The sequence below is a fragment of the Apteryx mantelli genome, chromosome 3 (genome assembly GCF_036417845.1).
Source record: "Apteryx mantelli isolate bAptMan1 chromosome 3, bAptMan1.hap1, whole genome shotgun sequence".
Taxonomy (NCBI): Eukaryota; Metazoa; Chordata; class Aves; order Apterygiformes; family Apterygidae; genus Apteryx; species Apteryx mantelli.
In genome coordinates this window covers 71,649,866-71,676,063 of record NC_089980.1, presented here as the reverse complement: position 1 = coordinate 71,676,063, position 26,198 = coordinate 71,649,866, and the positions used below count along the sequence as shown (strand labels likewise).

Here is a 26,198-nt window from a genome sequence, read left to right as displayed (position 1 = left end):
TTAGAAAAAAAACAAAGTATTTCAGAACCTTCTGCAGCTTAAATATTCTTCCAATGAGCACTTGTTTTCTTTTCCTCTCTAACTCATTCTCTGTATGTTTATCTACCTAAATACCTATAAAAACTGATCTAACTGCTCTGAGCTTAACAATACAACTTAATGCTCTCACAGGACAGAAAACTGAGGCCCCATACTTTTTTTTTCTAAAGGCACAGAAAACCAGAAAGACTCTCCAGAGAAATCTCCAAATTAGCTGTGACAATTTCAGCTCTCCTTACCAGCTGATGAGCGTTTCAGCAATACAAGTAAACCATTTAGCTGCTCACCCACGTGGCTGTAAAAGCTGAAATAATGAAAACCACACATATAATAATGGAATCATTGGTTAATAACAGCTAATACTAGAGCTTAACTTTCCACTTGTGGAGATTTTACCAGTTTGGAAACACAGAGGGCAGCAGTAAAAGCTATAAATGAAAGAGACTGGTCAATTTGTGGGAGACAAGTTTAAATACTGGTTTTATTTACTTTTGACAAAGTACTTCTAGAGACAATTGGATCATCCATCACTCAGTAAATACGCTGAGCAGGAGCTTATTTTCTCTTCTGTGTAGGCCCTGCACGAACGGCTGTGGTATCAGAGAGCCTTTGGGCACTGCAGTAGGGAGCATCGCTAACACCAGCCATGTGTCCCTTGCTCTGCCCTCTCCTCTGGGTGCAGAAGGGTGTGCCGTGAAATGTCATGTTTAGGCTGTATCCGAAGCAGAAAGTGATGAGATTTGAGATGGTCTTTGACTCCTGAGCCAAATTCTCTCGACAGCATAGGACCAGCTGCCCCAAGATAATTTTGCCTTCTACTACAAGCTTCCTCTACCTGTACAAGAGTCTCTTCAAATCAAAGGGGTGAAGCTATTGACTTGGGTTTTCTGATAGTGCAGTACACACAGTAAGGCAAATAGCTATGCTGTTACACCACTGAATTGTAGCAGTATGGAAAACATGCACCTTTTGTGCATCACCCTTCTGGGTGCTCTAAGACAGAACAAATGGGTGGTTTCCCTCCCAAAGACCTCACAGCACATTACACTACAGCAATGGATCCACATAATTTCAATCAACGATGTATTAAAAATTTCATCATAGATTGGTGAAACCAGAACTTAAATGCTTTAAAACTGAGCAAAATAAATGGTGCTTATATTTGGAAGATGGAGATCTCAGGGTGAAGGTATCTCAACTTTTTCATAGCTGTATCTAACAGATTACAAGCAGGCTTGTCAATCCACATCTCCAATTCAACAAAGTGTCAATTCCAGATAAAAAAAAAAAAAAGATGATATTACTAATTGATACTATTAATGTGTCTAATGTCATAATGTGTCTACTAAAAAGTTTCTTAAGTAGTAAAAACTTTTGCACAGGTTTTATTACCCAGAAATCAAATCTGCAAACAGGTAACTTGCCCTATGAGTACTTTCATTCCCTTTCAAGAGTATGAAGGTAACACTAGAATTAAACGGTGTCATATTTTTAATGCATTTTCCATATGAACTGAGAGATGCTTGAGGAGCCACGGTAATGTCATAGAGAAAAACATTTTGAATATAATGTTTCTGCTACACCCACCTTCAGCTCGTGGCCCAGCACTCTGTTCCCTTCTATTCACACAGGTAAGCAGAAGCTGACAGCCGGGGGAGCCATATGGAACTACAGTCCATTTCCTCTATGTATTTGTGAATAGACACAAAATAGATAAATGCTGGCATGCATAAATTCATGTTTTATCGATATATGCCGGTGCCTACTGCCAGAGTAATTTATTCGAAATGGCTTTTAAAGGCAAACACCGGTGTAAAAGAAAAAGCAAAATCCTCAAAGAAACAAACTACAATTCTGACTTATTCCTTGCCATAGCAAATCCAGGATGACGATGGGGTGAAGCAGAAGGCAGAAGCCCACTGGCTTTATCTCACAAAGCCAAAAGGTAAAACATTGTAAATAATGGAAGAGTCTAAGAGCCAGTGTCTCCAGCTCACTGCTGAAAACAAGCCCCCTGGAAGTGGGGCCTCAGAGCAGGGGTCAGCGAGAAACCCGGAGCGCTGAAATGCAGCGGTGCCACCACTGACTTACTCTCGCACAGGGAAAGCACAGCCTCATATACGGAGCTCAGTTTTTGCATGCAGTAGCTTGTAATGACAGAGGCTATCAAAATGACAAGGATTACAAGCTACAAGTTACAAAATTACAAGTTTTGCTACTTGCAGTTGATGTACCTACAAATGTTCAGTTTCACTTCTCACAGTTATTCAAATTATCCAGCCCTCATGGGTCTGCAAACATGAGTTACAAGTCTCACTCAGAAAAGGATTTAATAAAAGACTGCTGCTGCATCTGACCGTGACGAAATGCTAAAATAAAAAAGTAATGAAACACACTAAACATTTCTGAACCCCGTATTATATCTGGCCTGGATCCAGTGGACGTGTTTGACTTCCATTGACTCCCCTATCACAGATGATTATCTCCCAAAAATGTGATCTATAAAACTGCACAATAAGAAAGGGAGGGCCGCAGAGAAAAAGTCTCTATGAGACTCACTTATTCCATTAGTCAGAAGCTGAAAATTAAAAGAACCACTTCAAACGATAACTGAATGCAAAAATTCATCACTTGCTTCAATAGGAGGGCAAAAGAACATATTTATAAGTATTGATCAGTTAGAATATGTACTGTGGTAGAATATTTCTGGATTCTGTTCACAGTTCTTAAATAGCTCTGTGCATGAGCTTGGGCAAATGGTTTGCATTTTCTATGGTTTTGCAAAATAACAGTAATACTCACCTCACCGAATAGAGGCTTCATCAATGTTTCTAACTCACTCTGAGCTTCTTAAGTAGACAGTCCTGCAAAAGTGCAGAGTATCGTTATTTAGATTTGATATCCTTTATAATTTTTTTAATCCTTTCTACTTCTTGGTGGTCACCACTTAGGGCCAATTGCGGATCCAAAATCAGTGTGTCTACCTGGAAGCTAGTCTCAAGCTCCTACCCTTGCACACACATACATATATATTCATACATATTCCAAAACACAAACCACAAGTCTATGAATAGGCCAGCAGAAAATAAGTGCAGAAAGCCAAGCAACGCACATCTAAATTTGAATCCAGAACAAACAAAAAAGTGGGTATTTTTAAGGACCTCATCTGTTCCCAGCCATCCAGTCTCAGTGCAACATGTAGCAAACAGCTTTCGGAGGCACTGTGGTATCTTCTGAATCACTGCCATTACCCGAGAAAACCCCAGGAAGTGGTTTGAATGAGAAACTGGACCAGTCTTGTGTAGGTATCAGCTGATGTCACAACACACACAACACAAACCGGCAGCAACACGGACATTGTGAAACCAGGGATAACCTTCTCTCATCTCCAGCAGTTTGGGAAATCATTTCTAACCCAGCGACTACAGAGCTTCGGAACAAGTCAAATGGTTAATTATTCACTGCGCACTTAGCAATTAATCTGTGTTTCAGGCCAAATCCTTGCATGCCCATAATAACATGAAGACCTCCAGTGAGGGAAACAACAGCATGAGCCTTTGGATCTACTTCTGTAAAGCAATTCATTTTTCCATAAACAGTTACTATTAAGCAAGGACAAAGCAACAAACCAGGCAGCCATCTGTGTAAACCAATTTAGAAGGACGGTGATCTCATAAAATTTTTCAAACTAACGCTCTTCGTTTAACTTGTGCCACCCCGTCCTGCCCCAGTAAATTCTGGGTTCTAGCCGGCCCTTCGGATAACGCAGTGTTTCCACTTTAGGGCAAGATGGGACTTTAAAGCCACAGTGATTTCAAACCTGTGAAAAGAATGTGTCAATGAAAATACCTCAGCATATATGGAAGCAGGACGCTCTACCCAGCAGCCCACACACCACGGAGGGTGTTACCGCAAAGGTCTTCGCTGCAGTCGCCAGCTGATCTTATGAGGTCAAGTGAGAACAAAGATTCAGGCCACTGCCTATAAGTAATTTCTACCAAAGTGCTTTCTTCCCTACGAGCCAGAGAGAAGCCAGGGACGGCACGGTTTGCAACCGTACTATAAAGGAAAAAAGCCCTGATATCCCTGAAGTTCCCAAGTCCACACATAGCACAGCTATTCTACACACACCCAAAACAGCAGAAAACCTCATCCACAGAGCCTGCTGCCTCCTTAGATTTGAATCTAATGAAGCTTGAGGCAAAACATATTAAAAAAAAAAAAAATTAAAACACCTGCAAACAGGTGCAAGCTATAAACACTCAAGGCCATATCTTGCATCCCATTACTTGCAGAACTGCCATTTACTCCAATTATTGAAGTCACTGAGAATGCTACATAAAAACTAAGATCAAAGTATAGCCATAAAGACGTTAATAATACAAAGACACTTACAAAACAACAAAAGGGAATATATAAACTAGCTTGCATGACACGTGGAATACAAACATTTCAGCAGAAAAGTAACTAAAAATTGTATATTCTCTTTCCACTTCCAAGTATCAGAACAACACAACAGCATATTAACCATATTTAAGTGATAGGAGGAAGGGTTCGCTTCTCGGTTATATAAAGATGACATTTCTAATTCGTGTAGTGCAAAGACACGGTAAAAATTACCTCCCACAGTACCAAGGCTTGTTACATTGGTTCCTTTTCTCTTCAGTGTGCACTTTCAAATACCCATTGCTTTACTGTTCCCCTTCCTAAGTGCCTGATATTTGTGTGCCTGATAGCTGTGTGTGTTTGCTTTAAAATAATAACTGTGAGGAGAAGGTAAGTTGCCCTTTCGACTCACTGTGTAATTGTACAAGTGTTTGTGCAGTAATAACCCATCATACACATAAAGTGACATTTCTCTAATTGGCATCTGCTGAATGTAATGGCTGTCCTTGCAAACACAGTGGCTTTTTTATTGGCAACCTCTGTAATTATCTCACTGTTGTTAACATGGAATCTCCTTTCTATCATTAGAGAAGAACAAACCGCTCCTCACCATAGCCACAGTAATATTCTATATTTCATATTATATGTCAATGAATACATTTAAGGATTAGCGTTAAAAGACAGAGTAGTATTAACAGCTTCCTTGGGAATTTGTTACAGAAAAGGGAACAACTCTGACCTTTGAGTCAATGTTTCAGTGCCTTTTTGATATGCTTCAGAACAAAATTTCAAGCTGTATCTCATTTCAGTTTGTCACATTTGGTTGTGTGTAAAACCGAGGAAAGAAATTTGAGAGAACCAGGGATGGTGGGGCTTTCCTTTGACTTCAGTTTTGCTATGTCAATTGATGTTGACATGTGCAGTGTCTTTCTTTTTTTTTTCTTTTCTTTTTCTCTTTGCTTGGTCACTATTTTGAGGGCCACAAAGGCATCAGGTTCCTACCCAGCCATATCCAACAGCTCTGCAATTTGCTGCCACATTACATAAAAACTCAAAAATGGCTTTGAAAACATTTAAATCTGCACTATCTTGGCAAGTAGTTAAAAGCAAATGCTACTTAACAATGCAGTGCCCACATTTTCTGACCAGACACGGAGATTTTGTGCCTAATCTAGTGACAGGTTGAAGGGAATGCACAATACTTTATAACACACCTCTGACTTTCCATTCCTACTACATAAGCATCTTACTATCAGCTTTTATAGGGAGGGAAAATGGAAAAGGAAATTCCTGGAAGAGATTACAATTGTCAGACAAGCTTTTGATATCTTTTAAACAGCTGAAGCATTAATTTTTTGGTGGCACTGTCAAAAGTCTATGAGGGCTTCCTGGCTGCAGTGGAAAAAAAAGTACATTTAGTTCAACTACAAGATGTACTTTTTAAGAAATCCATATTAAAGCAGACTCATTATTCATTTTGCGGTTAATACATGTTTTTGACTTGCAATTTCAATAATATTTTTTGTTAGACCTTGCATTCTCAAGAAAGAACCACAACTTAAAGCTAACACTTTATTAATAAACTCTTGTTTATATTACAGTCAGACCAGAACAAACAAAATAAAGTTACAAATGACATTTTTATAGGACATCAAGAAAAAGATTCATGTGTCTGAATATTTTAGTTACAATATAATAGGCATGATTATTATTTCCTGTACGCCAAATCTGTAGCTTTAAAGAAGTGGAAAAAGGCTACTCTGGGAATAGTGCATGGATATCAATCAGGCCTCTGAAGAGTAGATAGATATAAATACCACACAATTTTAATGCAAAAGTCCCATTAAGTACTATGGGAATTTTACACTGCAACAATGGCAAGATTTGGCCATGCATAGGGAAACTTTTGAAAAATCTGCTTGGATTCTTTAAAATACTACCATGTTGCATTTCCATAAAGGTATCACTTCATAGTGAAAAGTTCCAAAAATTTTCAGGGAGTAGACAGAGGGTTTGCAATGGGACAGGCAAGAAAATGACCTTTTTAAAAAACGATCATAAAGCAAAAAGAAAATAGCCAAAGTCTATTAGATTATCTCATGCCCAAATAAGAAAAATCTATGTAGCATACTTTAGTGTTTTCTCGAGGTCACTTTTGAGTTACTCAAAATCATCAGCTCTTCTGGTTTCCCTCAGGAGATCAGACCTTTACCACGTTTTTTCTTCCTGGTATTTAAGCTAATATTCCTTTTGCTCATTTCTACCTTTTTATTCTGTCGTAACTCTTTGAGACTGCTGTTCCCTTTTGGGTGATCATGGCTTTGAAGCTTTGAGTACTGTGATATCTAATTTAATAGCAATCAAGGTAGAAAAGGCTAAATTAAACAGAGCAACAGATCTTCTGATTTAGGGACAGTCTTGTTCCCTCTGTAGTCAGTGGCAAATTTCCAGCAGAATCAGAATTGAGCTCTTGGTCAGGACTCAAGGGTATGAATAAACACCAATGTACTAATTGAAGGAAAGGCTGTATTTTATCAGAACGTGGCCCTGAGCTTTACAGAGGATGGTGATCTCCTCAGAAATCTACCCCAATGATTCCTATTTTCTCTACTTAACGTGATGCTCTGTAATTTCGTTACACTAAGAAAATCTGGTAACTATCACTTCTCCTTGCACATTAGTCAAAGAGGGATTAAGGAGTTTTGTGTCTCCTAGTTGTCATAACTCCATCTCTTTACAGACTTCCACTTTAGGATTTCTGGCTGGCATTTGTATATGGCAATGGAAGTCTTGGGGGGAAGGTGTTTCATACTGAAGGCTGATATCCTATCTACCCACAAAGGAATAGCAGATGTCAGGACCTCATGGACTGATTTTGTATCACCTCTGTTCCTGAACAGTCACAAGCAGCATGCAGGGCAATCCCTTTTCAGAAACCTACATTCCCTTCACTTAATAAAAGTATAAGTAAGTGTTTACGGAGAGTCAGTCCTGGAGCAGCCATGATGACATAATTTTGTGGAAATAAAATGACTACCTAGTAAGCCGAGGTATTTTATTTTTTAAAGTAGTTGCTATTTTTTTTAAATTAGTCACTAATTAGCATGGTAGCAAATAGTAATTGTATTTGAGAAAAAGAAAGGCCAGACAAGTTGCTGAAAAATCCTCATTGCTAATGGTCAGTTTGCAAAGGGATAAAGTTATGACATGAAACTACAGGTACTCAGCAAACTCATGAGAGTTCTTCAACCAGTGGTTTGTATTGTGGCTCACACTACTAGTGATTCACAAAACCTTCATGATACCGGTCTTTGTGTAGCACTGTACTGTCAGATATCCTGACATTATCAAACCTTCTGTGCAAGACTCCTGGGGATGTCAGGGTGTGGCATTTCTTTCTCACCTCTTTTACACCTTGTTTCCAAGCCAATCTGATCTCCTTGCAAAGGGCCAGGATCTGTCTCTAGAAGATTTCAACCTGGATTGGAGGAAACCCTCTTCTCTCACTATCTCCTTGGCATTCTCTTAACCTGGAATAACCCTGTCTCTTACCCACTCCTATCTCAGGATTCACATACTGCTTTGATCTGAAAATAGGAGTCTTGTAGGAACTGCTTATGGCTGTTACCAGATGGACAGAGATTCTGTTCTGAATCACTGGCAGTACACAACTTGTTGAGCTATTTGAGGTCCTACATGAAAAATGCTCACTTTGTGGCACTAAAGAGAAATACTGCCAAGACAAAAATCCCTGAAGGAATTACTGTGCTACATGTATACAGGAAACAAAACAGAAGAAGAAGAGAAGATGTAGCCATAGTTTATAGGAGCTGCTGCCAGACTATGGACATAAAGGAGGTACCTTTCAATCTAAGTCACAGAATCCAGACTTAACTTGCACTATTTTCATTCTTTCTTCTTCCCCATGTTCATACTAATGGACAGATTCCTTTCAAACTAATTCTATTCCAGGACAACATTTACATAACTACTAAATTACTGATAGCCTGGTCCTAGATCTCAGACAGTCTTACTGTCTCACACTGTGACCTCTCACAAGAAGAAGCACTGAGCAGACGAGCAAAGGTTTCAGGACCAAGTCCATCATGCACATGGCACACAGGTATACTGCATTTGGAGCGTTACCTGAGTCCATTCATTCACACTGTTGTGCACACCAAATCATAAAAAGCAACAAAAGGATGGAATATTCATTTATCTTACCAACTGGATTCAAAAAATGAAAATACCACAAAAATAAAATAGCAAATAATTCCTTTTTTCACTTTTCCAACTTTTCTCTATGCTGTATTTTCATTATACTATTTCACTGTATTGCTTTTCTTCCTTTTTGCTTATTACTCTGTTTATTATAAACATCAATAATGTTTATGAGTAACTCTTTATTTTTCCCTGTGGCAAAATAATGTCTAAATGAGGTAACAGCTAACCCATATTTCCTCCGTGATACCCGAAAAATCAAGGAACAAAACCCAAAACAAATCAAGCAAGCTATCCAAGCCCCTCCTCAAAGAAGCTGATCAAAACTGGAGTTTCCTGGTATCAAGGAATTGGCTCAGTGATTTCAATGGGGCTTTAGGCAAACACAAAGATCATCTCAACAGATCAAGTATTTATGACTGTAATAAGATGATTTTGAATTAAGACAATCAAAAGATATTGTGTTTCTTGAACTGCTGAAATCACTACTTTGCCACATATTTCAGGATACTTTTACAATGCATGGCTCATTGTACCAACATATCTCTACCTGAGTTAATGTTTTTGTCAATGACCGCACAGCACTGCCTGCTCCGTACAGTCTCTCTTCATGCAGAATAGTGGTGTCAGAAGGGAGAGTGATGGCAAAGGTGGGCTTTGTATTACCTTTGCTGTTCTTCTCATCCTGGGGTACCTGTTCATTCTCGGGAGTATTTAAGCACAGAGAGTATTTTGTTGAAACAATACAAAACTATAAAAATACTGATTGATTGTCAGTGCAGTATGACTATCAAAAAACATCAGACGCTACAGCAATTGGACGCAGCATGTAGTCATAGATTTAAGAAATAGGAGAGATATGAAATGTATTTAATCTTTAACTTCAGCTAACACATTCAAAAAATTTCAGATTGAAGCCCCTGATATTACCGTGTGAGATTCAGTTTCATTTTCCTCTCCAAAGTATGGTAATTACAACCCCATGCCCACTGGGAACTAGTCGCGCACTGAAGCACCAACACATTTTGGTGGGGGAGGGAGAGGTTTGCCTATGGACTTATTACAAGGTACAGCAGGGGATATTTTGACTTCGACTGAAATCTGCAGTACTCTTTCCTCAGGACAGTTCAGTATTTAAACAACTGAGACGAAATATCTGGCTAGCTACTGTCCAAGGTGACCAAGAAGATTTTAAAGGTGTCTACTGAACAGACAGAGACTCTTCTGGAAAAAACAAGGCTTTTGCCACCGAGGTTGTCATCCCTCAATTAAAGCTGTGCAAGCAGAATTTCGTGCCTGCACTTAGTCACTTAAGTCAACAGGGCGTTGGCATAGGGACATGGGCAGCCACCTGGTATGAGCTCACCCCAAGATGAGGACCTCAGTCACTGCTTGTCCCCTAAGTGACACCTTTGTCACAATACACCAGGAGTTACCTACACACACTGCCACATGTCAGCTTGGACTTCATCCCTTAGCCTTGCCCTGTGCTAAGCATCAGAAACAGGCAATTTGCTAATACTTCTTCCTAGCAAACTGCAACCCTTTCTGAAATATTCTCAAGGCCTATACAGTCTACCCGGAACACTGGTGGTGCTGAGCTTTTGCATGAACACTGTAAACTAAAGGTACCCTAAAATATTATCACTACCCTAATATACAATCCCCCTGAAAAAGGGGAAAAAGACAATACTGAGGTCAATATTAGCCCAAAGATATTAATGTGTAGCTGGCCATGATGATTCCTAGAAAGCTGTGGCAAACAGCATGTATAACAACGTCAAGCAATTATCAAGCTTTACATTTTCTAAGCACAGTACCCCAGGAGAATTCAGTGAATTTCACTGCAAATGACTCAAGACTCATCAAGCTTTTTGTGCTTAACCTTTTACAGATTTTGAATTATATAATCAGCTTGTCACGAATCACAAAGTCTTATTGAAGTGACTGTAAAAAAATTACATAGAAACAAAGAAAGAGTATACTCGTAAATCACAGTGCAATGAAAACCTTTTCATTCCCTGCTTTCCCTTGATCTTCCAAGCATCTTTTCAAATGACACTTCTCTTCTTACTATTTGTGCTGAATGCAATTCTTAACCAATACTCAATTAGTTAGAGAGGAGGTCAGGAAACCTGATTCAGACTCAGTGCTTATGTTGTATCAAGCATCTGTCTGCAAGGGATGGAAAGGTACACATAACCTATATCCTACAAAGTGAGGGCATCCATACTACAACAGCACATGCATTGCTATTGAAAGCAGCTTTATAAAAGCACTGTGTCAAAAAATAAAGACTTCAGTTAACTAACTCATACAGGAAGTCTGGTTTCATTCATTAATTAAGACCTTTGGGCTAGTACATTTGGAGAAGGAGATACACCGAGAAGTGAAAATGAAGCTCATATTTTTCCTCTGAAAGTTTTCAAGTCTCAACATTCTGTACAAAAACCACTTTGTTTTCACCTGAGTGAAAAACAATAGTAGGCATTAAGACCAGTGTGAGACTTTGAAACCACAGACTATGCAGAGAGGGCCACCTGCCAGTAGGAAGAAGTGATGAAGAAGAATTTTGATCCAGCTGCTGCTATCCTCCCCCAGCCAAACAATGTCGTGTGATAAACAGCATTAAGGACTTCTTTTAATCAACAAGCTGCAAAGTTCTAATCCAACCCCTTCCAGATTCTTTATATCCACACTCACCCTGACATCCATGTCTTTCATTTTTATTCCCTGGTTGCCAGGAGAAGGACTTGAGAGACTTCTGAGCTAGAGTTCATAAAGAGCTGATCTTGTATTTTCTATCACAGCTGTATCAAAGGGAGTGAGCCCGGAAGAGACAGGAAAAACAGAAGAAAAAGAAGAAATGAAAAAGTGCCTCACAATTGGGCTGACGCAAGCTGCTAAATTCATCACAGATAACACTCACGAAAATCTCATACTTGTGGTGCAACCTCATTTCACATGTCAGATTTGGGCAGAAAGGCAGAGTGGAAGGAGAAAAAGGGGATAATTTATTATCTATCTGCATTCCTTATTTGCATAATATGCAGTACTTAACTTCAGGAAATGAACTATGACCACATGCTCAGTGGGTCAGTGTGGCAGGTGCAACTTAACCTTAAAACCACATAGCCTACTGCACCTTTGGATTTAACCCAGATAGCATCTGGATTAAACACTCCAATAAATCTGCTCTCTGCTCATGGATAGCAACAAAAAGGGTTAAAAAACCAACCGTGCTGCAAGCTGAAATTCCACAGCACTTCCCTTGAAATAGCTGCAAACTGCACGTATCCCTGGAATAAAACAAGACTGACAGACTGCCATAAAGATTAGCTAATTAAATACATTTAAATGACACCGCTACAGTCAGACACGTATCACTCGAGAGCTACGAGGAGTTAGTCAGAGCATCATGCTCGGCAGTCCTCCAGCGTGGCCACTTTCCTTGCGCTGGGGGAAGCGTACCTTTCTGCTACGCAGCAGGGCTGGATTTACTGCCTCCCAGACAAGGAACCCCCTCTCCTTCCTCCCAGCCTCGGCCCCCGGTGAATAATAGCTCGGTACTACCTGCATTTATCAGCACAGCAATCCCGTATCTTCAGTCATTCAAAGAATTTAACAGCCTGGAAATTCCTGTTGTCCATTATTTGAGGTCACGGATAAAAGCTAAACAGCAGCCGCGACTCCCATCAATCATAAGTCACTCACTGGTAGAATGTATGGTAGGAGACCTACTGATGTAAGCTAGTCACCAGAGAAAATACCCACTGATGACGCATATCCAGGCACAAAAATAGTTACAGGGCCCCCAAAGGGATTATTCAACAGCCTACATTTAGATATTCTTACAAGAGACCTGCAGTCAATTTGCTGCTATTAGATGGCTGGGGAATGCTGGAGTTTAAGTTTCCTCAGCAGACGTAACCACAAATAGCTGGTTTAAATAAGCTACTGCAATTACAAGCTGTTTTGTAAATTTTAACACTGCATTATAGGGATTAAGCCTAAACAGAACCACCGGCTATAAAATGCTGTATAGCCTTTGCTTTTACTGTTTACCAGTTCTTCCAGCATATTTACCAATTCATTCAGCATATTAGCCAGCAATGAAGGAAATAATTTAAAATTAATTCAGAAATACTCAAATAAAACCTCTTGTGCTACCCAAAAGCAAGATTTCTTTTAAATAAAAATATCCATACATGTGAAGTAGGGCACAGTTTTTTCGTTGACACTTCAACACTGTTTGAATCATCATATTTGTAAAATATCTTGGCTTAATTTTTACCCCTCCTTGGTACTTGCCTCTCTTCTACTCAAAACCAGCTGTGTAATTAATCTTTCTCACATAAATTAAAAACCTTATAAAGGCAAATTATTTACTACATGCAGAACTACATACCTGCTTTGAGCAGGGGAATAGAATGACCCCCACAGATCCCTTCTAACCTAAATTGTTCTACAGTTCTAAGTAATTGGATTTTTTTAGCATTAATACCTAGCTAAAAATGCTCTAAATTAATGAATCAACTGATAATCCCACAATAATCCTGCCCCTTTGATAGTTTCAGGACCCTTCATACTCCCCAAACTTACTAGGATATAACTGACCTACTAAAACTGTTGACAGCAAAACATTGACTACACATTTTTGGCAATATTAACAACTTTATTTTTTTATTTAAGTGATTTTAACACCTAGGCCCCATTTTCAGAAGTCATTTTGATGCTTAGGAGTCTAAAAGCTAATGACTTTCTATTGCAGACTTAGAATCTAAGTACAGTAAAATACTTATACCAGTCTGATGCTTACTTCACTGACATACTTTTGAAAAGCATTGCTTAGCCAAACAAACACTCAAGTTTTTATAACTTTTACCCTGTAAAGCAGGAGAAAGAAATGTCCCAGGCTACTAACTCCTACCTCACTTTCTTCATCTATGATAAGATTACTAAAAATAAGACTGCAAATTCTTTTTAGCACAGCTGTTTCACAAAGCCCGCACGTTTCTCTCCTGTGCATACATATGCTGGCAGTCCACATGGCCTAATTTAACAGCCCTAAGAAGAAATATTCATTGGTGCCCTCTAGCTGATTATCCCAACCAATTTGCTGCAGAAGCAAACGGTCTCTCCTTCTTTCTCCTCCTATCATTCCTGTGCCTTTCATTGGTGCCCACTCAATGCAACATCCGGGAATAAAGCAATTCACTTCCTACAGAAAACGTGGGAGGCAATACATTCAAATCCTCTAGTGCTCTCTATTGTAGGAGCTCTCACAATAACACAAGTGTCATGAAGAACAGGAGGTGTAAATCTGCAAGGTACCACGTCACTAAGAACCTGTCAAATATCTAAATATACTTTTTAGCAAATTTGCTAATTCGATAGGAAAATACAATCTGCAATGTTCACATGAAATGCACAAAGTCTCTCACCTGTTAAGAAAGTTATTATAATTCCTTTGTCAAGAGACTTTAAATAGCTTATATGAGAAACCCATACATTACATTTTGTCATCTATTCTGAAATTAACCTCAAATTAATCTGTCATGGATTAAACAGTTTCAAAAATCACAGTTTAGGATCTCAGTCTTGTCTTTACCCAAGTCTGAGAAACTGAGACAGGAGAAAGCTTACATCTTCTTTTACACTGCCATCTATTGAAGAAATGCATTCTCTATTCCTACACACCATGTTCCCATCCTCTCTCGTTTAAATCCTTCTCCAAGGAAGGTTTATCAGGTATGATTAAGGTGCATGCCCACATCATCAAATCATATTATAGTAGTGACAAGGATATTCCTGGAGCACTGCTCAGTCTTCCTGGTCATAAACACTTGGAGGCAGGAACACTAAAGTGTATCCCAGGCTCCTGTTATAGTACGACAGTGCAGGCAAATAAAACGATGTCTAAACCCTGAAGCAGAGATTCCCTGGTTATAGGGAAATTCAGCGTGGTTTCTGGCCTCACAGGAAGAGCCGAGGCATCTCAGGGCTGAGGATGGGAAAAGCAGCCCCATCCCACCAGTGGCCTCGGGCTGGCAGGGCAGCTCCTTGGCACCTTTGCCAGCTCAGCTCCAGGGGCCCCAGTGGCTACCAGAGGACTGAAGAGATGGGGAAGCTCTGTGGAAAGCAGAGTTAAAGTGTCTTTTCTTCCTTCTCGCTCAGATGTATTAGGCAGAGGCTGGCCCCAGTTTTCTGTCTCTATGAATTTAGTTAGAGCTGTACAGACCCTATAGGTCTGTATCAACCATAGAAAGGAGACCAGGATCTGAAGTTCAACAAAAATACTGCAAGACTGACTAATTTTCAGGGTTACATTCATAATTGTCAAAATGTCTGTTTATACCTTGATTGAGAAAAAGCAAGCTGCAGCATACATTCTTTTATTCGTGTGTCTGGACAGGAGCTTTAAAATAATAACCATTCAAATAGTTGGGAAACACAAGGTTGTTCCTGTAACATCCAACTGTACTTGGAAAGTTAATTTCCCACATGCTTTTTGTCTGATGAAATACAGAATGGGTTAATCATACTGGCATGTCATTTTGGAAAGATTCTGATTTTCTGTTTCTCTAACACCTTATTACAACATTACAGCTAACAGTACTTTCATCCCTCCAGCAAAAGAATACCACAGATTCAGCCGATAATCGTTAAGAGGATGCAAGCCAAATGTCTCTGTCATTAAAAGACCAATGGGTTGTTTGAACCAGGAAGAGTCAAAAGCCCTTGTTCTCTTATATTGGGCATTTTACTCCTTTCAGAAAATGGAATTTGGGGCTTGTGGGTTTTTTTTAATTTTATTTTAACAATCAACTTTAATTTCTGTCAGTTCTCATACAGTAGATCTAGTACAAGACTGATTTATGCAACATTTTCACTACTTGTGGAAGCCAATGGACTTTTCAAAAGCCTGTTCCCTTGAAACATAAAGAAACCCAACCAACCTTTATACAGAATAGGTAGGAATGTGATAGATGGGCAGTGAAGGTGGTATCTATGGGGCAAGAGGAGATGGGGAAAAGCAAGGATTTGGCAGAAATGACTTTTACTGCTCTAAATAGTAAATATGTATTGCTTTTCATTATACAGAAAAAAATAATGTAAACGAACCATGGTTCATTTGGAACCAAACCCAGAACAAGAACCGTGATCATAACTGAATGTACCCATCTAAACAAGTATAAAACAATGCAGAGATGCCCTGTTGTAGCAAAACTTCACGATGTTTTTAAAAATGCTGTATTTGAGGTAGGAAGTAGATGAATGATCTCTTACTGACCCCATTAGCATTCTGTAGAGAACACACACTAAAATGGTATAGGAATACTGCTTTGTTTTTAATTAAAAGTAAAGAGACTATCAGCTTTTCAAACAGAGAGTAAGGGAACACCCCAAATTAGCAAATTATTTTTACGAAGTTTCTACAACTTTTGAAGCAAGGGCAATTTTGCAATAGATGTTTGGCTCACTGAGGATGGAACAGTATGGAGCATTTAGTCACTGTGTCATATAACATTAGATAAACCATGACACTGATGTCAGAAACATAAAAATAAGCATGATATTCTCACTCTGCTGTGCATCAATCTCTTAAGGCTTTTCTCCTGAGCAGCAGATTCTAGCTCTGGCAAAACAGGTAATACAGATTATAATTGAAAAGTGAATTTTATGAGGCTGCGTAATGAATTACTTCTATTTAGAAGTATGCACTTGGTATTTGTCTTTGTATGCAAACATCACAGGAGAAATCTAAGACAAGTAATAATAAATGGCAGGTGGGTTAGACATGAAGTTTGCTTATTTTAAATATTCAACATGAAAAGCAACATTTTTCTATTTTGGAAATAAGTATACTTAAAGTTAAAATTCTAATTATGAATAATTAATTATTCAAATTCCTATTATGAATAATGGCATAATTACTGTTTTTACGCTAAAGTTTTAAAGCAAGTCAAGCCACCAAACTACGGGTAGTTTTTGCCTAAACTCCTGGAACTAGGATTAGCTGAAATGAGAAACTAGCGTTTGACAGCAATAGCCTCTTCTGCAGTTGCAACAAAAGGATCTGGGGGTTCTTCTTCATTTCAGTGTATTAGGTCTGTTCAATAACTAGCTCATCATAGTTGAGTAATCATAACTGTAAGTTGAGGAAAGTCTGCTTTACTATTTCAAGTTATTAATTATAAATACTTTTAAGATCTGTTCTTCACAATTCTTTAAAAGAATTTTAAGAATATGGTGATGAAAAACAACATAATTATAGTATTCTCAGGAGTCTGTGGACATCTTACATATACCACTAGACTGTAAGGGATCAAATACAGTTAACAATCAAAAAACAATGGGTCTATGCTAGTGCACAGTGTCTAGGAGTTACTGTAAAGCCTTCTATTTCTTGACAAAAAATAAAAACAATGACTACAAACAAAGTATTCTGAAATCACGTTCATTTCTGTTTGAAATTTCATGGCAAGTCTGCATAAACATTCTTTGATTTAGTAGTCCCAGGTGCTGACAATAAAAACCTAATTCCAAATGTATATCCTTTTCTAACTCAGTCTGGAGAGGGAAACGCCTAGAGTGACTTGGGGCTAAAGAAATGGGGAGCAGAAAAGGGGCAGTGTAAGAAACACAGCTGTCATTCAAACACACTGATTACTATAAAAATATAATATTCAAGTTAGAACCACCTCACACTTTAAAAAAATCTAGTGAGAACACCAACTGTATTCAATATGGCCAAATGTTATAATTAAAAGATTGGCACAAATTGACTCAAAACTTTTCAAAAATCAAAGAAATGTTGTTTCAGCCTGCCTGATTTCACTTGTCTGCCCTAAAGCAGAATGGCTCATTTGGGCTGCTGGGAGGCCAAAAGAACAACACTTGTACCACCAGTGCAACACCAGCTGCTCCCCTTGTTTTTCTCTAGTTTTCTTCCCTTTTTTTTTTTTTTCTCTCTCTCTCTGTTTTTCACATGCAGGCAGAAGCTGAAAGACCCAGATGTGCCTCCTCCTTCCTTCTCCTGGAGTCAAACAGGGGACCCAAGCCCACAGCTCCCACTTTGCTAGCACATGCCTGATTAGCCATGCTACCCAAAGCAACCATTAGGGAGGAAGGAGTGAGCAACTTTTTGGTCCCTCTCGTACACACCGTTCTGCTCTGCGCGTACTACCTGAGCACGCAGTGAGTCAGACAGCACGTGCAAACAACTCTCCAGCCCGGGGCCAGGCACACAGTGCGGACGCAGCCTTGCGCTCCGGTGAGGTCAATCGCACAGTGAGCCGCTGCCCCGGAGCAGGGACACTGCTTTGCTTCTTTCCCCCCTGATGCTGGCCGCGTGCTCCTGCCAGTTCGGGAGTTTGTCTGGCCCCACAGGGGAGCCAATGTGGGGTGCTAAACCATCAGAAAGCTAGCTGAGCAAAACCACCCCCAGACACCTACTAGCTCCCTGCCAGTTGGGCTTCCTAAACCAGCCCGCCGCAGGCTGAGGCAAGCAGCCAAGCTGGTGCCTGGCCACCAGCCAGCAGGACGCAGCGAGGCCGGGAAGCAGGACCAGCCCTGCCGGGAGCAGCTGGAAGCAGCGGGGCATTCCCTGGCTGCGACGTGGAAGTGCGGTTGGAGAGGTGGGAGGCCAGTCCTCCAATCTCAGCTGAGCCCTCGCTTCAAATCAGGGCGTCTGCTGAGCCACAGAGCCCAGACCGCTGAGATAGAAGGCCGTGTCTCAAAGTCGAGGAGTATTTCGGATGTCATTGGTGACAGCCTCGGCGCAGGAGGACCGAGCACGCCCGTAAGGCTGCAAACAGGAACTTGCAGGCAGAGCAGGGGGGAGGACAGGGGATGTCCAAACCACCCTATGCAAAGGAGCGTGCTGAACCTCAGCTTCTTGCATCCTGGCTCAGCTCCTTTGCCACAAGGGCTCAGCTAAAAGGGGAACTTGCCCTCCAGCTACGTGAATTTAGCTCTTTTTTCTTTTGCTTATTAGAGCCGTCCAAAACAAACGATGTCTGACATTTCAAAACCATCCGCTTTTGAAACGTGTAAAAATATTTTTCCTTTTTCTTTCTTCAGGCCAAACTGCATAACTTAAATTCATGGTTTCTTCTAAGAGAGGTTGCTTCTTTTCATCTTGCAAGATTTTTTCTCATTACCCAACAATTAGGGAAAGGAGACAAGGATCAAACCCAGAATGTATTATTCAAAAATCAAATTTATTGATAAAAGCACAATTACCAGATATAAACAAATCACATTGCTTTGCCTCCTTTTCTTTTTTTTTTTTTAAAGAACACAGAATACGAAATCTTGTAGAGACTCTCCAGAGAGTTCTCCTCAAAAAATATTCTCTGTCATTAGTTATATTCAAATTCCTTTCTTCCTGGGACTCCCTCAAACCACCAGCTATAACTGTTATCTTTGGAATATATTAAACTAAGAAAAAAGTATTACTTTGCCTATTTGGCCTAAAAAAAGGGGAATTTCTCTCTTTCCTGTTCTTGGCATCTCTACTGAAATGAGATTTTCTGGGTTGCTCATGCTTACCCATTCATAAATTTGTTTCTTCTCTCTCCGATGTGTCTTTTTCTTAAGAAAAGTTCAAAAGTTCAGTGAGCAACAGTTTGATTTCTTAGCTTGCTGCATAAGCCTCTGGGTTAGTTAATCAAGAAATTATAGGACTACAACACATGGCAGTACATACACCATATTCAATATTATTAACTGCTGTTAATAAGCTTAAAAAAAATGCCAACGTACACTTATTTATGATTTTAATTATTTATAGTATACGTAAGCAGTCTATCTGTAAGAAGTTAGATTTAACCTCTAATAGACTTTCTGCTGCTGTGTTGCTAGTCTCTCAGTACGACTGTGGCTGACGTTAAATAAATAAATAATTCACCATAGAAGATTTCACTGAGTACCAGCCACAAGTACTGGGATTGGGTGAAAATAATCACTACAGACTAAATGCCAGCGCTCCTTCACAGAATCTAAGGAATAAGATGACTTCCCTACAGCGACCATTTTACAGTACCATTCTATGCAGTTTAATTGATCTCTGCTACAGGACAGTACTAAAAAAATATCCATTTCTATGTATTTTAAGGGACCACTTCATGTTCTGTTGATTTCATTCCCTTCACATTTGGTTGACTTTTTCCATTAGTTTTACAGTGTAAATTTACAGTGTAGTTTTACAGTTTGTGTAGAATCATCTGCCTTTTTTTTCCTTTAGGGAAAAGTCCTTCTCATTATTACTTCTTGTTATGTCACTGACCCAAACCCATCCTCCAAAGACAACATGTTACTGCTTTAAGATCATGACAATCATCCCCCACTTTGATTTCCACCACATTCACATATCAGCTTTACCAGCCAAACTCAAGTTACTTCCTCCTCTACCAATCTCCTCTTATCAGTACACACAAAACCAGTTTTTAGTGTTTAACATTTACTGTATTGTTATTTAGGCATTTTCAAAACCACAGGAAAAAAAAGAAGAAAATTCCCACTTTGCGCTCTGATCTAAATCTACTTTAAAATCCATTGCAAGATCCCACAATAAATATTATGGTGTGACTTCAATACCTGCCAGCAGTGCAAACATCAGCAAATTTTCATGGGCAATCACAGGCGTCTCAATTATCTGAATGCTGTCTCAGTCATCAAAAGGAGAGCCTGATCTACTGCATGGTCAATGTTTTTTTATGCACTAATGATTTTAGAAAACCAAGCATAAAAAAGAAAGCCCCTACGTGCACCTTTAGAGAAAATTTCTCCCTATATTTTGCATGTGAAACGTAAGGCATGAAGTGCTTCCCCCCATCGAGAGAAGCCGGGACCTTTGGGGGCATTCCCAGGCTCACTCGTGGCCCCATGCAACCAAGCTGAAACGGGAGCTCCAGGTCTCCCAGCCAGGTCGGGTTTCAGGCTCTCATCGCAGTGTCATTTCCCAAGTCTTCCAAAGACTTCTCTTTGTCTTGTAAACTTTGGCAAGTGGCACGTTAACACTTTGGATATAAAAACACGCCAACATTTAGAAGGAAAAAGCACCTTTATAGGGCTGCCTTCTTAAGGAAATAATAAAGGAAATACATTCTTCTGCACACACAATTTACCTTAAATAAGCTCCAAGTGATATGTGTATTTCATAGCTCTTAGATCCCTACTCAACCACTTACAGTTTTTTGGCCAACTGGCTGACCCAGAAAGCAGAAGAAAAACGATGGCTGCCGCAGGAATGAAGTGAAGGGAACAGCTTGTGAACCTGCATTCCTCTGCGCCTGAAGAAGTCACTTGCTGAGCGTTTGCACAAAGAGCGTTTGCTAAGACTCGCCCTGGCATTAGCGATGTGATGCAGGTCAGACTCACAGAAGTCATGAGAAGAAAGAAGGGAAGAAAGAGCACACAAAGATAAAGAGATAAAGAGTTCTACTGCAGTTAACTCCCCTAAATTTCATCCCTTTGCCTTGTTGCCCAGTTTCCAAAAATAACCTAAACAAGGGCAAGAATTGCAGAGGCAGGGAGCCTTAAAAGAGCTGCAGTTCAAAAATACAAAAAGGTGGCAAGGGAATTGGGGGGAAAAAAAGAAAAAAAGGTATGTTCTTTTTGGAAAAGAACGGGGACATCTTTTAGCTTTGTAGCATATCAGCATGGATGTAGGTCAGCACCTGGAACCAGGATTCGAGGGATTTGGGGTCCTGGCCCCTGGCGCAGGAGGGCACAGTAAGGTGTACAGAAAGGGAACTGCCAGCCCTTCAGCCTCTCCTGGATTCTAACAAAGATTTGGGCTCGTCTTGGACATTTCTGTCCTCACATGTTGCAGCTTAGTGAATGGTTTCTCTTTAGGCAACAACACATTTCACATGTCTAGTATTAGATGCTTAACATTTTCCCTTAAAAGTGAAGGTGCTTTAATGTGAAAAAACATCTTTTAATGAGTAAGAAGAGAGTCAGCAGCAAGCATTTGCACCCAAAGAATTCAGTTCCTCCCACATCAAAACAATCTCTTGGAAAACTGATTGCAAACAAATTAACAAACAACTAGTATCTATCAAAAATCATTGTTTTACTGCTAGAAGAGAATTAAAGACTCACAGAGCCTAAAACAAACACTGGGGGTTAAATCTGATTCCTACTTGCTGGACTGATCACCAAGTTGAGGGAAAAAAGAAAAATTCCTTCTGTCACGTAGAAATGTCTGCCCTGTTCAGATGGCATCTATGAAAAGGATGATTTTCTCTAACACCTGAGAAAAAAATTCAGCTACCAGATGAGAGATTTTCTTTTCACAAATATGAACCATTGTTATTTACGCCTTGAGCTGGCTTTGATTTCACATGATTCAACATTGTGTTACAATATCCCAAATCCACATTCAATTTTTTTTTGCTTCTATTTTTCAGCAGTGATCAAAATAAGCAAGTATTAGCACATCTCTGAACAACTACAGCGTGATACAGGAATATTCCTACTCACTCCACCAAAGACAGCAAACTGTGGCCAGTGTCAAAAGGCCTGTTTTCATGAACAGATACATTTCTCTCTTGTGCTTCTTTGCCACTTGCTCTCTCTTCAGTAGGAAAGATTATTAAGGTACCATTGACTCAAGTCCCAAAGTTTTTACCATAGAAACACTCATCTTCATCATAAATACTACCACACACCGCAGAATATTTCAGGCACCACCGTCCAGTGAGAACCATTCCCTTTCTTGTAGAACAAACCTACCATTTGAATGCACATTTCTCTTTAGCATTCTTATCTGCTCTTATATCTTCTCTTCCTCTACAGACATTCTTTCCTAGACAAAAAAATTCACCTTGTACGAAGGGGAAAACACAAATCCTCTTTCACAGCCTGGCCTCCCTTTGTAAAGTCCTGGATTACATAGGAAAATGGAAAAAGAGATGGAAGTTATCCACTAACAATAACAATTAATATTTCATCATGGGTTTTGCAATATTAAGTATTTCACTTATAACTCCTAAATCCTGAACTAAGGTCATAAAGAGGCTCACCTCCCCTTTTAGCTTGATTTCCTACTGAAATATGGTATCTACTATAGCACTGTCTTCTAGTCTCCCCCTCCAGAACGGCTGAAGCCAGTGCTCAGTTTCAAACACACCTGAAAGAGGAGCTGAAGTCACAAAGCTAATTAAACTCCCACAAGTTTCATGAAAATTGGTAGCTGGCTACAAGTGGGAAATGCAAACAAATGCTGACACTGAGGGCAGAGCCAAGAACAAGCAGGGCCCTGCACATGTTGCACAGCTAACTTGCCAACCCCCACGCGTGTGCCGGCCAGCCAGGCAGCAGATGCACAGCTTCAAACTCCTCATGTAATGCGCAACCTCCCGCTCGCTGGCAGTCAGGTACAAGATGTGGGTGAAAACCCCTGGGGTGCGGAAAGGGCTAAGGGAGAACCGATATTTGTATCACGGCTCACAAAACAACTTATTTTAGAAAAAGGGTATTTCTCCCCTTTGTGGTTCTGGAGGAAAGTTTAAAAATACAATGCAAGCTAGCTTCAAAGCATTAAGAAAACAGGAAGCAGAACTGGCAAAACTGATGTGGAGGTTTGGGGCTTTGGGCAGGGTTTAAGTCTCATAATTCTTAATCTTTTCTTCTCTTTTATGCTTAAGTAATGATTTTCAAGTGGCACAGCTGGCAGTGCTGATGACTTATTCCGCAACAATCTTCTTCAGCTTTCTATCACCATGAAAGTCACCACAGCCTGAGAAAACAGCCCTCGGCAAACGACGACACTAAATGGGCCAGGCCATACCTCCTTAAGAGAGGCAGCGAAACAGTTGAGGGAGAAGCATTTTTAGGAGCAAAGTTGAGCAGAGTGGGAAGGAGACAGCTTTGCACAGCCTTAGCTTCTTTTCCCAGGGGAGCAGAGGCTGAAAAGGAAAAACACCACAAGCCTCTCATCTTCTTCTGTTTGCCACAAAAGAGGGACATATTTTGCAGTAGGATCTGGTGAGTCTGACACTGAACTTAGCTCAAGTGACATGAAATGTTAATGTTTAGGAACAAGGTAGGTGGAGAGGAGGAGGAAAGAAGACATTTGTTATTTGATGTAGAATTCATTCAAAAGCTTCTTTTCACAGCCAGAACTAAAATTTCCATTCAGCTGTTTATTTCTGGTAGCCAAGATAGCTCAAACAAGTGAAAGAACAGGGATCTAGAGGGAGCCATTATGCCTGCCTGTGTAACCATAGCTCTTCCTCAGATATCCTAGAAGAGAACCAGACATGTTTTTTCTGACTACCAGTCTTCATAGTTAGGATGAGTAATTTTCCTGTCTTCTTGCATTTCTGGTAAACTTGGGGCGAAAGGGCAGAGGAACACAACCCTACTACCACACCATGCAAACGATAACACAAAAAGTCTGCCTTGCTGACCGAAGTATTACCCACGTCGTGCTGTAACACTTGGCAGTGAACTGGCACAACCCTCGTCAGCATCAGCGCTCCGGCCTCACCTGCTTCCTTCCCAACGCGATCCAAGCCCTGAGAGGCTTTCCAGAGGAATACAATCAATAAAATATGTACCTTACCTCCACTCCCCCCACTAAAAAAAAAGAGACCGGCGGGGCCAAAGAGCAGGAAATGGGGCGCGGCTCAAGCCCCGGGGTCCACGGCAGTGGTGCGAGGGGCTGAGCCCTGCTGTCCGAGGACACAGCCCCTCACCTGCTCAGGGGATGCAGGTGCCCCCAAGGATCGTTCCCAAATGAAGGAAGGGAGCAGTGGCCTAAACCCTGAGGGGACAGACAGAAGAGGAGAAAAAACGTTGAAAATTGTTACGGGAGGGCGTTTCTCCATGCCAGCGCCCAGGCGCCACTGGAGTCCTGGAGGTACTGCGTGGGGAACATCATGAGCTCTCGGCCTCACAGCTGAAGCAGCCTCTATTTAAAATTGTGTGGACTGGTGTACCAAACTAATCCATATAGTTTTCTTTATTTTTTTTTCTGTTCGTCTCAGTCTGAATTGTCTTCCTTCATCACTCAGATATCCCCTCCTGCTTGACGTATTTTAATTTTCTCGCTCTTATTTATTTATTTATGTTACATCTGAAAAACAACTTTTCCCTCGCACACACCAGACCATCATCCCTTTCCTGTTTCGTGCTCTTCCCAGCCCCCTGTTGTTTCTCTGCTGGCCCTTCTGCCTTCGCTCTGCTTCCGCACACTTCTCTCTTCCTGTCCTTGGTTTGTCTCCCCGTTTTCTCCTGTCTTTGATGTTCCTCTTGGTGCTTTCTCTTCATCTTTCCTGCCAAACTGAATGAGGTGCTCCACTGGGAATATACTTGGAAAAAACAGACAGCCTGCTCAGTGTTATGCTAGGTCACCACACCCGCTAGGAATTTTTAGCCTCATTTACTACACAGCTTTACTTGAATGCATCCCGCTATTCACCAAGGATTGTAGGTACAAGTCCCTCTGTGAAAAAAAGCCAGGAAGAGGTGCCACATAATTTGGGAAGCATCTACTAATTTTAAATCCATGTATTTAATGAGCTACGTCTGCTATTTATTTTGGGGGGCTGTGTAGAAACTACAAACCACACAATAACAAATTTGGGAGCGTGTCAAATGGAGCACTAGACAAGTGGCTAAGGCTTCCAAGTGCTGCTCTCGCCTGTAAAGTGACTATTCAAAAATGACACCTTCTTACTTTGCAGCTCTGCTGCCCTGAGGGCAAATTTCACCCCTTTTTAGAATGCCAACACAAGGTCATTTAATCATTTCAATCCTATTTATGCCCTTAGAAAAGATTTACTCATGTTGTGCTGGTCTCCTGAACAGGGACAAATTTCTCCCAGTAGAATCTCAAAGACAGAGTTCCCATTTCCATGAAAAAAAGTAGTCTTGTTTTAACAAATAATTTTTCTGTTGGTTGTAAAAAGAAAAAAAAAATACAGATAAGAGAGAGATGAATTTTATTCCTGCTGGCACAGCAACATGAAAACGGTTGACCAAATTCCAAATGCAGGGCTATATTCTCTCCTCAGTTACACTGTGAAACCTTGTTGGAAACTATAGGCCAGATTCACTGATATGTTCTGGCTGCTTTGCATGTTTTAGCAAGGCAAAGCAGCTGTAAATCCAGTTTAACTTGCCAGTTTCTGTCAGTTTTACCATGCCAGATTAGCACTGCTGTTAAATTCAAAAATACCAACATCTGGAGGTTCCCCCATCTCCCCCTCTGACTTTAAACCTTGGAAGTTTATAATTCTTCCACCAACTGGCAGTTTGCACAACTAACAGGACCAGCCTTAGGTATTTTTTCACCAAGACCAAAATATATTTGTCACAATCCCTCATACTATATTCACACAGCCAACTGAGCAGATGAAACAAAATTCACTTAATGATCAGCTCCAGGTTATTCCCTGGCCAACTGCCCAGTTGCTCCAGAGAATGACTCCTGACCCTGTCTGGGAGCAGGTGTGTTACGAGTACGAGTCTGCAAAGTGAAGCTGGCAAAACAAAATATGCTGTTTCCTTGTTCTTTTATATTTCTTTGGATA

At 40.3% G+C, this 26,198-nt stretch overlaps 1 protein-coding gene across 5 annotated transcripts in view; it reads right to left on the bottom strand.

Annotated features, from left to right (window-relative positions):
- Positions 1 to 26,198, bottom strand: part of HIVEP2 (HIVEP zinc finger 2) — a 149,368-nt gene that overhangs the window by 77,138 nt on the left and 46,032 nt on the right. For 4 of the 5 annotated variants that reach the window (XM_067293630.1, XM_067293633.1, XM_067293631.1 and 1 more), the window contains one exon: positions 2,842 to 2,903. The gene's annotated coding sequence lies outside the window, so the exon portion shown is untranslated. Of the gene's footprint in view, positions 1 to 278; positions 298 to 2,841; positions 2,904 to 26,198 lie in introns of those variants that run through there. The other variant, XM_067293635.1, reaches the window with a different exon arrangement.